At 43.7% G+C, this 17,906-nt stretch overlaps 1 protein-coding gene across 4 annotated transcripts in view; it reads right to left on the bottom strand.

Moving 5' to 3' along the window:
* Positions 1-8,819, bottom strand: part of DRD2 (dopamine receptor D2) — an 81,805-nt gene extending 72,986 nt beyond the window's left edge. For 2 of the 4 annotated variants that reach the window (XM_081172660.1, XM_081172663.1), the window contains exon 1: positions 7,903-8,819. The gene's annotated coding sequence lies outside the window, so the exon portion shown is untranslated. Of the gene's footprint in view, positions 1-7,293; positions 7,384-7,902 lie in introns of those variants that run through there. The other 2 variants (XM_081172661.1, XM_081172662.1) reach the window with 2 other exon arrangements.
* Between the last annotated feature and the right edge of the window lie 9,087 nt (positions 8,820-17,906).

Raw genomic sequence — 17,906 nt, 5'->3', positions numbered from 1 at the left:
GCCAGGGATGCTGTAGGATGCTGCTGTTTCATCCCGCATTGCAGATCCTGGTTAAGCAATGGGTTGGACTAGATGACCTACAAGCTACCTTCTGATTTCATGATTCTAGCTGCACTCAGTACACAAGATGGTATGAATAGCCCTTCTGCATCAGTACAAGTCAGGTCTCTCTAGCCTGGCATTCTATTCCCAGCAAGGATATACTAGAAGGAAGGGCAATCATGCCTATTGCAAGCAATGCTAATCCTACTCAGAGCAGACTGCCTGAAGTGAATGGGAATGACTAACTTGGTCCATTCACTTCAATGGATCTACTCAGAGAGGGACTAGCCTTGGAGACAAGCCAGTGAAAGCTACCCGGAGGTCCATAAGACTCAAAGAGAGGAGCAAATGCCATTTGATGCAACCAGGCTCCATTGAAACAAATGCAAGCGGCAAAATAATATTAATAATAAAAATACAGCATAGAACGTAACTGAGCAGGAAATTGAATGGGTCATGGGGAAAGACCACATGAAACCGCATGGATTGCACAAAATGATATGGGAGAGATGTGACACAATCCTGAAGAGCAGTCAGCCCCAGAAAGCTCACAAGCAAAGGGGGAAGGTGATAGACTCTCTCGACTATTTGTCCTCAGCATCTTGCCGTCAAAGATATACTGCCGCAAAACATGGAGGCTTCATTCAGTTTAAATTGCTACTTGGCTTAAGCATCTTCAATTTGCAGCACCCTTTACCCACAAGCTGTTTAAAAAGCCAATGGCATCTTCTACCCAGAGGCAAGTTGCAGCTGGGGGGAAGACTTTGGTCGGAATTGTAGCCCAGGAACAGAATAGATCGAAACCCTTTCTGTGCAACATGAGCCCCATCCTGTAACCCACCCATTGCTGCTGTTTAAAAAACAACAACACACAGAGGTAAAGAAGCACATTGTGCCTTTAATATAACACATTGTTTGGCCACAAATATGTGACTTTTGACTGTGACTGCACAGGGCACAGAGAAGCTCCATTCATGTTGATTAACACACTATTAAGTAGTCACAAAGCCGTATTAAATCCCTGCTTTTTTTAACGGTGCTGTGTGATCCCTGTTGACCAGCAGGACTCTCCAGCATGCAGTATAATAGTTCACTGTGGAAGTTTTAAGGCTGTTTTGGGAAAGAATACATGGTGTCATACAGAATTTGCACTTGAGTCTTATAGCTTAGTGGCTCCGACTTTGAATTCCTAGTAGCAGATGATGGATCAGGCAGCAAGGTAAGAGGAATGAAAGACCTCTCCCCTCTGAGACTCTGGAGGTCTGCTACTCATCGGAGGGCTGTATATGCACAAGTGATCTAATTTCAGGTAGCTTCCTAGGTTCACCTCTTTCAAAGCATTGAGCTGTACTCAGAGGAGACTCGGGAAATCATTGAATTTAATGCACTTGACTAACTTGAGTCCATTAATTTCTATTCTGAGTAGAACTTAGGTCACATCTACACCTTATATTGAAAGCACTTTAACAGTCATGCCCCCCCAAGAATCCTGGGAAACTGTAGTTTACCCTCCACAGAGTTACAGTTCACCACACCCCAAACAAACACAGTTCCCATTATTTGTTTGGGTTAGCCATGTGTTTTATACATGCTTTAGGTAGGTGTCTGGTGTGATTGTGACCCATTGTCTTGGAGAGGCTGTGATAAATTTCTGTCTTCAGTGTTAGATCTGTCATGTGGCCCATTCATTTTTATTGTGTGTTGTATTTATTTTGCTGTTTTCAATGTTCTGTAAGTTGCTCAGAGACCTGCAGGTTGCAAGCAAGTCTAATAAGAATAATAATGATGATTCACACATCCATGTTGACACCCAATGGCGCTATGGTAAAGTGAAGAGCATGCACACAGAAACCCTTCCTTTAATCAACCTCTTTTCCTTGATGCCAAGATTGTCCATAAAATATCTCTCAGAAAAACAACCACCAGGAATAAAAGAGAGAGTGGGAGAGAGAACTTTTTCCCATTCTGTTAGTACATGATCTATGAGGACTACATAGTCTAAATCTTTACCAAATGCTAACTGGAGTCCCTTTGCTTTGATGGCTGCTCATTTGGCTGCCCTAAGAACTCCACAACAGCATTATTTGCAGTTATTAGAGGAGGTAATCAGTTGGCAAATGGAAATCATTGTAATATCCTGCAAGGTCTTGAACCAACTGCTGTTGCATGCAGAAAACTTGCTGCGTACAGCAACCCCTGTGTTCTGTGTTTAATTAGTAACATATTAGGATTATTGCTGAGCAATAGGCAGGCTATTGAAATAATTATTATGGTAATATGGGGTTTGCTGATGCTAAGTGCACGAGCGTGGCATTTGGATAACATGGCATTCAAAGTCCTGTAGCGCATACAAAGAACAAACGCCTGTGTGTGAAAAGGAAGCAGCTCCAGGCATCAGAGGCATTCCTCAAACATATTAATAGGAGCAGGGCATCCTGGCATGTCCAATACATGTTTTGTTTTTCAGTTAGCATGGAGTGAAGGTGCTCATGCAATGCATTACATGGGGTTTAGAGGACATATTAATTCTTATGTGTAGTCAGGCAGTGGCCAATATAGGATTTTCTGGTTCCCACCCAGGGTGGCCAGTCAGAAGCAGCATGTCTAGTATATATATATATATATATATATATATATATATATATATATATATGTGTGTGTGTGTGTGTGTGTGTGTGTGTGTGTGTGTGTGTGTGTATTGTGAGAAGGGAGGATGAAAAAGAGGGTTCGGGGAGAGGAGTATCCAACTCTGTCTTGCATGCACAAGTGCAATGGAAGTGGTGGGGAGAGGGGAACAATTTGGCAGGGTGAAACGCTGGTCACCTGTTGTGGTACTTATATGGGAACCAGCATGGTATAGTGTCGGACTATGATCTGGGAAAGGGATGCGGGTGGCACTGTGGGTTAAACCACAGAGCCTAGGACTTGCTGATCAGAAGGTCGGTGGTTCGAATCCCAGCAATGGGGTGAGCTCCCGTTGCTCGGTCCCTGCTCCTGCCCACCTAGCAGTTTGAAAGCACATCAAAGTGCAAGTAGATAAATAGGTACCGCTCTGGTGGGAAGGTAAACAGTGTTTCTGTGTGCTGCTCAGGTTCACCAGAAGCAGCTTAGTCATGCTGGCCACATGACCTGGAAGCTGTACGCCAACTCCCTCGGCCAATAAAGCGAGATGAGCACCGCAACCCCAGAGTCGGTCACGACTGGACCTAATAATCAGGGGTCCCTTTACCTTTACCTGTATGATCTGGGAGACCAGGATTCAAATCCCCACTTGGCCATGAAACTCATTGGGTGACCTTGGGGCAATCACTGTCTCTCTCAGCTTAGTCTACCTCATAGGGTTGCTGTGGGGAGTGGAGAACCATACATGCCATATTGAGATCCTTGGAAGAAAAAGTGGGATGTAAATGCAGTTAATAGAAGTGCATGGTGCATCATTTTTACTTGATTGGTAACTGACGGGTAATCAGAGATATGCCATGTCTCATGCTTTTATGGCTATCAAAAAATGGCCAGGACAGCAGCCAAAAAGTTTAGCCTTTGGACCTTCATTCTTTTTCAGCGTCTGTGCCATAAAGGTACCATAAATTCCATCCACTACTATAGATGCATCTTCACTTAAAGGCTTCCCCAACGCAGAAACACCTTATGCCAGCTGATCCTCCTTTTTAGTGTGTTACCCAAAATTTTGGTATTTTGAGTGAAGGTATAACTTTCATCCTCCTTTTCAACCTCCTTACACCATTTATGTGCTTATCAAGATTTGTAACTGGCTGACTGACCGAACCCAAAGGGTGCTCATCAATGGTTCCTCTTCATCCTGGAGAAGAGTGACTAGTGGGGTGCCACAGGGTTCTGTCTTGGGCCCGGTCTTATTTAACATCTTTATCAACGACTTGGATGATGGACTCAAGGGCATCCTGATCAAATTTGCAGATGACACCAAACTGGGAGGGGTGGCTAACACCCCAGAGGACAGGATCACACTTCAAAACGACCTTGACAGATTAGAGAACTGGGCAAAAACAAACAAAATGAATTTTAACAGGGAGAAATGTAAAGTATTGCACTTGGGCAAAAAAAATGAGAGGCACAAATACAAGATGGGTGACACCTGGCTTGAGAGCAGTACATGTGAAAAGGATCTAGGAGTCTTGGTTGACCACAAACTTGACATGAGCCAACAGTGTGACGCGGCAGCTAAAAAAGCCAATGCAATTCTGGGCTGCATCAATAGGAGTATAACATCTAGATCAAGGGAAGTAATAGTGCCACTGTATTCTGCTCTGGTCAGACCACACCTGGAGTACTGTGTCCAGTTCTGGGCACCACAATTCAAGAAGGACACTGACAAACTGGAACGTGTCCAGAGGAGGGCAACCAAAATGGTCAAAGGCCTGGAAACGATGCCTTATGAGGAACGGCTAAGGGAGCTGGGCATGTTTAGCCTGGAGAAGAGGAGGTTAAGGGGTGATATGATAGCCATGTTCAAATATATAAAAGGATGTCACATAGAGGAGGGAGAAAGGTTGTTTTCTGCTGCTCCAGAGAAGCGGACACGGAGCAATGGATCCAAACTACAAGAAAGAAGATTCCACCTAAACATTAGGAAGAACTTCCTGACAGTAAGAGCTGTTCGACAGTGGAATTTGCTGCCAAGGAGTGTGGTGGAGTCTCCTACTTTGGAGGTCTTTAAGCAGAGGCTTGACAACCATATGTCAGGAGTGCTCTGATGGTGTTTCCTGCTTGGCAGGGGGTTGGACTCGATGGCCCTTGTGGTCTCTTCCAACTCTATGATTCTATGATTCTATGATTCTAAGAGGACTGTGTCTGGTTCTCTCTCTCTTTTCCCTTAATATGCTTACTAATATGCTTACTTTATATCTTTCCTCAAATGGATGGGGGCAACAGTCAAATCACACTGACATTCTCAGCATGTGCCAAGAGAACTGTGCATCTATCTGTTACACAAGGAGCTGTTAATTTATATGGTCAGCACATTCTACATCAGTGGTTCTCACATATTTTTCTCCCCTGTGGACCACTAGATAAACCTTTTTTTAAAAAAAAAAATCTTTGAATCAAAGTGCATACATAACATTATTTTCATTACTGTAGCCCTTTCTTTAACTGGTAGTTTTTAAATGGAGAATTAGTAGACTGCGCCAGCTTCGTATTCTGAAAATCATGGGCACTAAGCTCAGATCTTATTAGCGTGTTCAGTAACCAGGCCTTGGTTAAAATTAGCCTCTATGTCAACTGTTAGAGAAGGCAAATGAAATACGTACGAGGTCATTACAGATATTCTGGATTATTCCAAAAGCCTTTTGCAGACTCTGCAGAAAGAAGTCAGGGACAACCAGTCTGTGAACCTCTGCACTACAGGAATATTTTAATGACACCCCTGTCCAAATGGAATATTCTGAGTGAGACCATCACTTTTTCCATCAGCACCTCTGCCTGTAGACTGACTGACACAGTTTTTCTGTTTTACTTTTCCAGCTCAACACTGTTGATTCACCAACTTGCTTCTTGTTGCTCTCTTCCTTCAACATTTTCACTCCAAGATCATTTTGGATCTTCACTGCCCAAAACGAAAAAGCAATCAAGGTTTCTTGTTATTTAAGGGGGGGGGGGGTCCCTTGCTGTCCCATTAGTAATTAATTAATTAGTAATTAATGTTAGATGATTTTTCCTATGAACCAAAACTGCACACACTGTGCGTATGTATGTATGTATGTATGTATGTATGTATGTATGTCTTTTTTTCAGCCAGAACCTCTCTTTTTTACCAGCACCTCTCAGGTGGGTACCATTTCAATTCTAAGACTACAAGGGAGGTGTTCAGAGTGAGTTCTGGCACCTCTTTTTCTATATATAAAAAAAAGCACTATATGTATGTATAGGAAACTCACATTCCTCTGAGGAAATAATGGAACCAGACCGTGTGTGTGTGTGTGTGTGTGTGTGTGTGTGTGTGTAAAACAACTCCTTCTTTTATGGACAAAGGGAAAAAAGCAGCCAACTCCTTCAGGGTTGCCAGTAGCAACCCACAGAGAGTTGTTCGGAAAGACAAAAAAATACATAAACAGGAGATTGCACCATGTCAGGGCCCTTGAGTGATTAATCATATTTGCACAAAATAAATGAGCAATGTTCTTTAAGTGTACCCAGATCTTTTCAGCATGGAGAGTGCAGCTCTTCTGAAATGAGAACTGCAGTGTCTTTCAGCTCCTTTGTATCACTAACTTTTTCTTGCCCTTGCTGGTGATCACAAACTTTGAGTTAGCCAGTGCGATTCCTGAACTGCAGCCCTTCGCTCTGTTAAGAATTTGTTGGTCAACATCTTATATTGGACTAGGAAAGAGCTAATTTAACACAAAACTTTATTCTCTCTGCTTCCTAAATATGACACCCATGCAATCTTGACCACACATTTGTGTGGATCATGGAATGTGAGGTGGAATACAGAGGTGATGGCAGTTCCCCCCCAAGTGTGGGTCTGGAGCCCTTCCGCTACCCAGTGCACCCTCAAATTTTCCATGGGCTGTATCCATGGCCACCTAAATCACAGCAGAGGCAGAGGTGCTCCAAATTTTGATGCCACTAAAGAAGCCGCTGAAATTTGAGACCCCCAAGATCCGCCACGGATCACAAGTTACAATATCTATGCAAATAGGTGCCTGAAGATGGATGAGGTCACTAGTGTAGAAAAAATAACAATTGTGTAAAGTAACGCTCAAAAGGGATTTTTTAAAAGATGGTTCAAAGTAACTTCTTCATTTAAATGATGGATCTATGCATGCAATGGATGAAGAGGAATCCAGAACCAACTCCCATCTAACATTTGCCACTGATTTCTTGAAAAGATGAGATAGATTTAAAACTGAGAAACAGTAGAGGGTAGGATTGCCATAGTCTCAGTCCCACACCTGCAAAATGGGAATAGAAGTGATTGACTTCACGGCGTTGTGAGAGCAAGAAATATCAACAAGAAACACTCTTTGCACATTCAACAATGCTGTGTGAATGGTTGCTTTGGCATAAAAGAATCAATGCCAAAAAGCATACATCTATAATAAAACTGCAGTGATTATGGGGTGAGTTTGCATGCTGATGTGCAGAAGAGAAGAGGAAGAACGGTAGTAGAAACAGTACTATAACCAGATGTCTGTCTACATTATTGCATTGGGAGCCGGAGCTCATAAAAAGCTCTGTCTAGGCAGATGCTGTTTCCTCCTCTCCACCCACCTTTCTAAACTTTGCCTTTCATCTTGGGGCAATGTAAAAGGCCTCTGCAAATGCTTCTTGCTCCACAATCACTTCTCATTTGTTTATTCATTTCTTGCAGTCTGGACTTGTTCTGCCTACAGACCTCTAGAGTTGCTCTGATTATTTTGTTATCTGATTAATGGGAGTAAAACAGATTCACTATGACAGATTGTAAAATTTCTTTTTTATATATATATATATATATATATATATATATATATATATATATACACACACACAAATATTTAATAAACATTACAAGCAACACACACACACACACACACACACAAGAGAGCATCTTCGCAGTTTTAACATCTGAAAATCTTTCATACTTGCAACTCTTCCAATCTTCATTCTGGATAAAATGTGTTTTCTAAGTGAAAAGTATTCAGTTGTTCTCTCAAGTCATGCTTATACAATACATATTTCTTTGTATTTTGATACCCCCCATCTTTTTGTGCCCCCTACAAATAGGTGAATATGTAATACATTACTATTTATTGAGCCATCGCTACCACTGAACCTTTTACAAAGACAGTTTCTGCTATCCTTGAAGAGAAAGTGAAATACTGATGATTTTGCCCTTACCTTCAAGCCATAAGATAAGACAGCGAGAACCACGAACCACAGCGCTGACTTCAGGTCTTGACCTGTATATCCAAAAGTTTCCACGTTTTTGCTCCTCTCTTCCTCCTCTTCTCACTTCTCCCTGCTTCCTGCCAGACTTCCCATCTCCATGGGATCTCTGGAGATACCCAGAGAGAAAGCAAGGCTAGTAGGGTCTTGCCAAACCAGCATGGATCCCCCCAGTGGAGAAGAGGCACTCTCTCTCGGAATCTCCCCCCACCAAGAAAGACTATTTCTGTTCTCAGACAGAACCTCCCGAGGCTAAGGAGGGTCAGCCTCTTGGAAAAAGGGACATTGACTGGGTAGGAGCTCCCACCCTATGGATTTAGCCTTTGCCTCCTCGGAGAGAATGTCCTCCAACTTCTCAGGAGAGCAGCTTGAGTTGGGCAAAGCTCTTATGTCGCTCCGTTTAAGGGAGACAGGGTTTCTTGAAGTGGGGTTCATGCGAACAGGGCGCTCCTCCCTTTCATTCTCTTGTGGAGTTTATAATAACAATAGGAGGAGGAGATAAGGGAAAGGGAATCTTGAAAGGTGAGCCAAAGCTTTGTGATGCTGTTCCGAGCAGCAAAAGCTCTGGAGATCCTTCCCCGCCTCCCACTCCCGTCGGCTTCCCAGGGGATAGCGGCCGCTGGCTGGCGAGGAACTTGCTGAGCGCACCTCAGCCGGAGTTGCCCTGCCTCTTCTCAGAACCAAAACGGAACACCAGGGAAACGCGGAGGTGGGAAGATAATTCAGCACCAAGAGGACGGACAGCTCCGACGGAGTCGGCGAAAGGGAAGGAAAAGAATAGGGAGGAGGCGGTGGCTCAGGTTGGGGCGGAGACTCGTGTGTGTGTGTGTGTGTGTGTGTGTTATAGTGTTGACGGGTAAGAAACAGACCGTGACCCGCCTGGCACTGCTACAAGCCCTAGGCAGCCAGTGGCACACGATTCCCTTACGTTGAAGGGAGCAGCTGCTTTGCACAAGCAGGCGCACCCCGTCGGCACGGACCTCCGATGCAGCTGAGTCTGGTGTCAGGCACACGAGGAGGGGGGTGGGGGGCGCTCTAAAGTCACAAGCAAAGATCGAGAGACAAAAGGATGTCGAACTAGAGGTGAGGAAGAGATTCAGAACAGATTGGAGAGCTGCGGGACAGATCGATAGACGAAGCTTTGATAGGACCTCGGAGAGCTCCCAAAGGGATACGCGGAAAGCTGCCATTCATCCTAATGGAGAGAAGTATCTGGCAATAGCAAAGTGTATTGATACACATGTAGAAATGGGTAGATTTCAGCTGAAATGGTGGGGGGTGTCAAAGCGCTGTTTGCGTGAATGGAAGAAGGGGTGTAGAGAGATGTTAGATGGATGCAACAGTTAGATGGATGCAGGGGGAAATCTCAACAAACACAAATGGGTCATGGTGGAGAGGGGCGACTGAATGGTGCTGAGGAGCTGAGGAGTTCAGACGCATACAGACGACCCTGGGTTGCTTTCAACACACAATGTCCTTAGACCAGGGGTCTGCAACCTTTAAGACAAAAAGAGCCACTTGGACCCGTTTCTGAGGGAAAAAAACTGGGAGCCGCAAAACCATTGCGACATTTAAAACAAATATATCTCCGGAGCCGCGATCTGACAGTGGGCGGGAAGGTGACGTTGGGACGGTGCGTGACTAACGCACGCACCACCCCATGTGACGTCACAGCCAGTACAGTGCCCACCACAGTGGGGAGTGTCGGGGCACACAATGCGCCTCCTCCCCTCGCTAGTATCCACCCCGGAGCCGCGGCAAAGGTGTAAAAGAGCCACATGCGGCTCCGAAGCCGCGGGTTGCAGACCCCTGCCTTAGACTGTTGCACTAAACACTATTGCGTCCATTTATCCTGGAACATGATGGAACGGCAGAGAGCCCTAAAAATGATGATGCATCTAGCCTAGCTTTATGTTCCCAACAGCTGGAAGCTCACAAAAGGTCACGGAGGTGACAGCCACCACAGCCTCATTGCCTTCCCTCAGCACCTGGGCCTTGGAGGTTGGTTGGCTTTAAATGTGGATTTTCATTATCATGAGGAAGTTGGGTATTAGCCTGGTAAATAGCAGACTGAGAGGAGATATGATAGCCACCTTCAAATACAGTGGTACCTCTGGTTACGTACTTAATTCGTTCTGGAAGTCTGTTCTTAACCTGAAACTGTTCTTAACCTAAAGCACCACTTTAGCTAATGGGTGCTGCCGCCACGCCACCGGAGCACGATTTCTGTTCTCATCCTGAAGCAAAGTTCTTAACCTGAGGAAATATTTCTGGGTTAGCGGAGTCTGTAACCTGAAGTGTATGTAACCTGAAACATCTGTAACCCGAGGTACCACTGTATCTAAAGGGCTGTCACATGGAAGATGGAGTAAGCTTGTTTTGTCCTGCTCTGGAGAGTAGGATTCAAACCAAGGGCTTCAAGTTACAAGAAAGGAGAGTCAGACTCAACATCAGGAAGAACTTTCTGACATTAAGAGCTGTTCAACAGTAGAACAGATTCTCTTGGAAGGTGGTGAACTCTCCTTCATTGAAAGTTTTTAAGCAGAGGTTGGGTTGCCATCTGCCATGGATGTTTTAGTTGAGACTTCTGCACTGCAGGGGGATGGACTAGATGAGCCTCAGGTTCCCTTCCAACTCTACAATTCTATGATTCTATGATCATGGCTAGAAGCCGCTCACAGGCATTTCCCTCTAGGAATCCTTAAAAATTAAATCCTTTAAAACCTGTCTGATCTAGTGACAATTGGAACAGTGAGCCCCACATGAATTATGTACAGAAATGTCTGTCCAGAATTGACCAATCAACTTTTGTTGATGACTCCTGAGGAAAATACCTCTTTAGCCACACTGATCATAATTGTATCCCTTTAGTCACTGCTTCCAAACTAACAAGTCCCAAGGGCTCCAGATGTTACTTGCAGGGAAGATGTGCCAACCCCTTGGAACCACAGAATTGTTCAGTAGGAAAGGGACTCGGAAGGTATCCAATCTTATGTGGTCTTCAACCTTGGATCCCCAGATGCTGCTGGACTACGGTCCCCATAATTCCCAGACAGTTTATCCAACTGTCAGGGTTGAAGGGAGTTGTAGTCTAACAGTATCTGGGGACCCAAGGTTGAAGAACACTGATCTAGCCCATAGTTCCTCCTCAATGTAGGAATCACTCAGTGACAGCATTTCTGACCACCATCTTCTGTAGCAAACAGTTCCACTGTTGAGCAGCTCTTCCCATTAGGAATGTTCTCCTAAAGTTTAGCAGAAATCTGCTTCCCAACCATTTTCTTCGGTGGGTTCTAGTCCTGCCCTCTGGGATCTTTTCTATATTCTCGCTTGGCAGCTGCTCAGAGATCTGAAAATGGCTATTGGGTTTCCCTTCATCCTCTCTCTTCCCCAGGGTAACCATCCCCATCCCCCATCCCCCATCCCCCTCACTTTCAACCATACTTAATCAGGCTTGCGCCATTGCAACGCTGCACCATTTCATTGTCCTACAGATTTCGCTGCCCTAGCTCACCTCCGTGAATCACAACATTGCACTAGTACAAAGTAGTTGATCATCTCCACTTTTTCCTTGCCCAGCAGACCAAGGCATGGAATTGTCAGTGTTTTGCCCGCACTACCCCTACTGTATACTTTACAATGACCTTTATTTCTTCATTTACTAGTAGTCTCATACCCAGTGTTGGTTGAGGATTCGAAGGAACCAAAAAGATGGGTGCAGATCCTCAGAGAACAGATGGGCAAACAAATTTCCAGAAGACATAATAGATTATGATATATTTATATCCCACCTGTCCTCTGAGGAGCTGAAGATGGCATGGCAGACATGGTTCTGCCGCTCTCCATTTTATTCTCACAGCAACCTTTTGAGGTAGGTTAGGCTGAGACAGTAACTGACCGAAGGCTGCCCAGTGAGCTTCATGTCTGAGTGGGGAGTTGAACCCTGGTCTCCCAGGTCCTAGTCCAGTGCTCCAAACACTACTACACCACACTGTCCCCAACCAGCACACCAGAGCTGATGGAAGCATCTGTAGGTCAGCAGGTTGTAAGGAAGGCTGCTTTACAATATCTGCACCTTTAGCAAAATCTTCTTATGCTGGGTAGCAATGTCTTTTTCTTACGCTTCCCAAGTAAACTGGGGAGCATTTCTGTGTTGCCCTTTCCATCTGTCTAATATAATCTGCTTTCTGCTCAAACTGCAGTAGTTATAGGTCACCTCTTATTATATATTTATCCCTGGGTCTTAATATCCTTTTGTGCTTCATCACAGAGTCAATGCATTCATTTCCCGACGAACAACAGGCAGTGCGAGGCACAAATTATTGCTTTCAGATATTTCAGTTTCTTCTAAGCTCAGAAAGCCACTTGTAATTATTTTAGACCACTGTGCCTTTTAGCAACCCCCCCACCCGCAATTCTCTTTTATATCCAGCCACTGGCAGGGAAAGGGGGGGGGGTGGCAGGGTTAGAACAGAAAAATAGCAGTGCTGTTAATATAAAATTGCAAGTGCCACAGCAGAGCTGGGAACAGGAGACACTACAGATTAGGACTTTGCTTTCCATTGATTCTTTATCACGTGTCAAGGCTGTATGTGCCAATCAATACAGCCATTTTTATTTACAGGCTTCAATAATGCAGTGGGGCTGTTGTGCAGCTGTCCCTAATAATCTTATTTATATTGGCTGTCACCTCGTTTTTCCTCTCTCATTAAGAACGGTTCCGTGCCTGCCTGCCCATGTGATGGAATGAATGACAAGAGAACAGGGAGCCTGTGTCCCTCCTGATGTTTCTGGACCACAACTACCACCATCCCTGGCCATTGGCTGTGCTGGCTGCTCAGAGCTGGAATCCAACAGCATCTCCCCAGGCTCCCCATCCCTGAATTAGAATACACAAAGTTGTCTGCTGGATCAAACTTGTGTGTGTGTGTTCCCATGTGACCCAGCATCCTCTTTTGAAGAGCTCCAAGCCATATGCCTCTGAGGCAACCACAGATAGTGTACAAAGGCAACAGACTTATTCTGCCATTCCCCCTGTATCCCTTGAGAAGTAGACTGCACCCAAGCCTGGAGGTTGCATCTTAGTCATCCTAAAATCACAGCAATCTCAAGAGAGTTACACTAGCTACATTATATCCAACCACCCTCAGTCCCTAGATCTCATGTTCCTCCTCCATTCTTACAATCAAGCTACTACTGCACATACTCAGTGTAGGAGACCAAGGCACCACACACACACACACACACACACACACACACACACACACACACACACCTCACCACATTAGCTTTTGTTCTAACTGCTGAATGAACATCTGTAGAATGTGAACCTTTTTTCCTGAAGCTCATATTCTTGATGCTAACAAGAGACAGAGAATGCATCAGATAGTGGACTTGGAAAAGGGTAAAAGAGTGTTAGGAAATGATCCATAATGAATTGGGAGGGGTGTTTAAAAGTACTTCCCCCCAAAAAAAACCCAGAGTAATTTCTGTTGGAGATAATTCAGACTGAAATCCCCATGTGTCAAAAAAGGTTATTTATGTATGCTACTACTGCAGCCCATGTTTTGTTAGCCCCCAAATGGAAAATGAGTGAGGTCCTAACCAAAAAAGAATGGCAACTTAAGTTGACAGAATACGCACGGCTCTCAGACTAATAATAATAATAATAATAATAATTTATTTATACCGCACCCATCTGGCTGGGCTTCCTCAGCCACTCTGGGCGGCTTTCAACAAAATATTAAAATACAGAATATCGAATATATAGAATAAAAGAACAAGAAGAACATATGTTTAGAGAAGATTGGAAAACGTTTATTGAATATATGGGAAATAATTGTGTACAGCTGAAAACGCTGTCAGCATTAAGATAAATTCAACAGTGTAAATAAGTTGTGATGGATGTAATAATGGAATACTGAATGGTATAGTTTCTGTAAAATATGCAGGGATTTATGATATGTAAAATGAACCGTGGAAAGAAAAGAAAGGAAATCATTGATACCTTAAGGATGTAAAATGAGTGCTTTAAATTGTAAAACAGAAAACATAATAAAATTATATGCAAAAAAAAGAGAGAATGCATCAGAAGGTGGGTGGGAAACCTGTCCCCAAGTTACAAACCCCGATAGTTGAGGATTTTCCAGGTAACAAGTAGTCAGACATTTAGAGAGAGAGATTGTGAATTAAATTATTATATAATTAAAATATACTTGGGGAAAGCAGTACTAAGTCTCATGCTTCAGGCATACAGCCTGTCATTACAAATTAGGGCAAGAACTGCAGGGAGTGGGGGATGGACCCAAAGCATTATCCTGAAACTGGGAGAAGCTAACCCCCAGTTCAGGGTTTCATCTCTCCACCAGCAGCCCCCCCCCCAGTTCACAAAGAACTCACAGATTTGGGTGGCAAATGCAAAACAACAACAACAACAACAATGTAGAGACAGTGCTGGAGAAGGTAAAGCCGAACATTCTGCTAGGATGCAAAGCACTTCTCCCTGGCCCTGCAGTGAGGGGGTGTTAATCCTTGACTGCAGTTGTGCACATATTAAATGAAGTGTGTGTGTCTACCTGTCTGCAGCCTGTGTGTACATGTGGGGGGGGGCACGGTAGCCACACCCACCTTTGCCCCTGCCCACCAGTGGCATGTGGTCTCTGAGGACTGTGCAAGGGTGAATGAGGCCCTCATACTTAAAAGGCGAGCCACTCCTTGTCTAAAACGTCTTGTTGGAGCAATGCTTCTTTAAATACCCCGTTGCTTATTTAAGCATCCTATTTGTTTGAAACTGCAGACATTGGTGAGCATGCAAAGGGCATCGGCAATGGAAGGCAATGGGCTTCCCAGAATCATTTTGCCAGCTTGTGTTCCCAAAATAGGCTGCTAGACCAGGAAGGCTTTAGACTAAGATAGCAGCAGTGGTGGAGACAGTGATCAGGGTTTCTAAAATTCTGCAGAAAACTGATGCAAAAACCAATGGAATTGGTGCTTTCCTCTGTGGTGGCCTACACTTATGGAAGCAATCTCTGCACTGAGGTGTGTTATGCACTTATATTACTGCCATTTCACTCACAGTTGAAGATGCACCTATTTGCTCAGGCCTTTGGGAGGAAATGAGGTTTAGTGCCTGATGCTTTGTTCTCTGAATTTTCCATTCACCAGCCTCTCTGAAGGATGATTATCAATGGTTTTAAGTACTGATTTGCTCTGTTTCACATGTGTGGGATTTTAGAAATGCTATTGTTTTAATGATGTGTGTACCTCCACTTGGCGAATGGTGTGCTATAAATAGATGAATGAATGAATGAGCGAGTGAGTGGGTGAATGAATGAAAAAATAAACAAGATTCAGGACAGAAGAGGGAAAGGACTTATTCACACCATGCCTTCATGGAACTCACTGCCACAAGGTGTAGCAATGGCCACAAGCTTAGAAAGTTTAGAAGGGAATGAGACAAACCTTTTCGTCAGTGGTTCAGATCAATTCTGCCACGAGGACTGTACAGAACATCCATGTTCAGTGGCAGTCTACCCTGAGTACCAGTAGCTAGAGAGCTGTTGCCTTTATGACCTGCTGTGACTTTCCTGGAAGTATTGAGCAAGATAGTGCTGTCCTGGATGGACCAATGGTCTGACTCATCCAAAGGGCAGCTTCACATATTCATATATTTGTCAGCTTCCTGGAAGCAATGGATTGACTGCAGTTGGAGGAAAAGGATACTGGATTAGATGGGCTTTTCTCCTCTGGTGAATGCATGTTGGGTAGGAAAGGGTGGTGGTATTTGGGAGACACAAATCTAATTCTGACAGTAATTCAGTTGGGAGGTGTGAAATTTGACTTATTAATGCTAAGTAAGTCAAATAGTGCTTCAGAATTAATTATACAATATGCTTTCTGGCTGGAAGGAATTCTCTGTAGTTTCAGAGCGGAAATTAAATCGTGGGTAGATTGCTCAGAAAGAAGCCTTCGTGGAAGGACCACGCTGGAATAACCCCAGCACCAGAGCCTGTTAACACTATCAGTGCAACATCTGACACAGAAAACTAAAGCAGTATGCGGTGGTGTAAGCTTTTGGGTCCTGAATGAAAGAGAGCAACCCACTGTAATGCTAAGAGCTATTTTACTCAGTCGGGTCATATATGTGGTATAGATGTCCAATTAGCATGTAATCAGAGGATTCAGAGAGACAATTTTCTCCCCGGGAAATGAGCAGAAGACTCTTCAGCTGCTATGTGCCATGTGCCAATGGCCTGGCCCATCCAAAGGCAGTTTAAAGAAAATGTGATGAAAATGATGTATAGGTGGTATATTACACCCGTAAAGTTAGCGAAAATGTATAAAGTTAGTAATAAATGTTGGAAATGTAAAGAAAAAGAAGGAACATTTTATCACATGTGGTGGGAATGTAAAAAGGTGAAAAGCTTCTGGGAGATGATATATAATGAGATGGAAAAAATGTTGAAATATACATTTATAAAGAAACCAGAAGCATTTTGACTTGGCATTGTTGGGAGGGATATAAATAGAAAGGAATGCAAGCTCTTTTTATATGCAATAACAGCAGCAAGAATATTATTGGCCCAAAAATGGAAACAAGAAGAATTACTGATGATTGAGGAATGGAGGATGAAGCTAATGGACTATGCAGAACTAGATAAACTAACAGGAAGGATTCGAAACCAGCGGGACCAAAAATTCACGGAAGACTGGAGTAAATTTACGGACTATCTGAAAAGTATTTGTGAAGAGCAGACGACGTTTGTAGGTTTGCAAGAAGTTTTGTGAGGAGTATTAATGGAAGTATTGCAAAAATGGAGAAGGGGAAGGATGATTTGCCTCACAGTGATGTAAAGGCAATACAAAGTTTAGAAATGCATAAGAAGTGGTTAAAACGGTGGATCATCAGAGGTGCTGATGGAAGTCTAAAAAGATTGTATAAGTGACAAGTTTTGTGGTACACTTTATAATTTATATGTTAAAATTAATAAAAATTATATTAAAAAACAAAAAAAAAACAAAAAAGGCAGTTTAAAGGCCAAGAAGTGGGTTGAACAAGAAAGTAGAAAGATGATGGCAGAAAGAGAATCTTGATGAGGAAGGAGGGAAAAGACAGAAGTTCCAGCTCTAGGAATTAGGAGGTTTCGAAACCTGAGAGGCAAAGGAATAATGCAGGGAACAAGGGCAGGGAAACTTGACAGCCCTCCAGGCCTCTCAATCTGGCCATTGGAAATCTCCCAGGCCACAGCCCTCCCCACCCCAGGCCCCACCTCCACTGTCCTGGCTTTCCAAATTCCTTGAGTGTTTTTGCCAATCCTTGAATTCTGATCTCTGCTGTTGCTTGCCCAGATGGGAGACAGAGAGGTGTGTGAGCATGTATAGAAACTAGTTTAAAACACAAAGGTGAAATTTACATGAATTGCTTTGCCTACTTTTCTCTCTGGCATCTAGAAGGTTTTCCAGAAGGGAATAATGCAACCCTTGGGATGAAAAAGGTCCTCCATTAATGACTTTGTCGGATGCTTCAGTCACCATGAAAGCTACAAGACCAGTAGAAAATTAGGACCATTGTCTTGAGGTCCCCTGGAGCTGGCCCAACAGCTGGATCCATCCAAAGGTTATCTGTTCCCACAGTGGCCAGATAGCCCACATGCTCCTATCAACCTGTATTCAGAGACATGTCGCTTTGGATACTGGAGGTAATGCAGCCATCATATTAGCTATTGATAACCTTATCCTTGGTGCATTTGCCATACCCTCTTTTAAAGATGTCCAAATTTACACAGAATTACCGTACGTGATAAAGTTCAGTGGGTCTTACTTTCATGAAAATGGGTACATAATTGCAGTTATAGCCACAACAATAAATAAATAAATAAATAAATAAATAAATAAATAAATAAATTTTATTTATACCCCGCCCTCCCCAGCCAAGACCAGGCTCAGGGCGGCTAACA

Source organism: Podarcis bocagei (genome assembly GCF_964188305.1).
Source record: "Podarcis bocagei genome assembly, chromosome: 15".
Taxonomy (NCBI): Eukaryota; Metazoa; Chordata; class Lepidosauria; order Squamata; family Lacertidae; genus Podarcis; species Podarcis bocagei.
The sequence above is the reverse complement of the archived record's forward strand: the minus strand, read 5'-3'. Positions and strand labels throughout refer to the sequence as shown.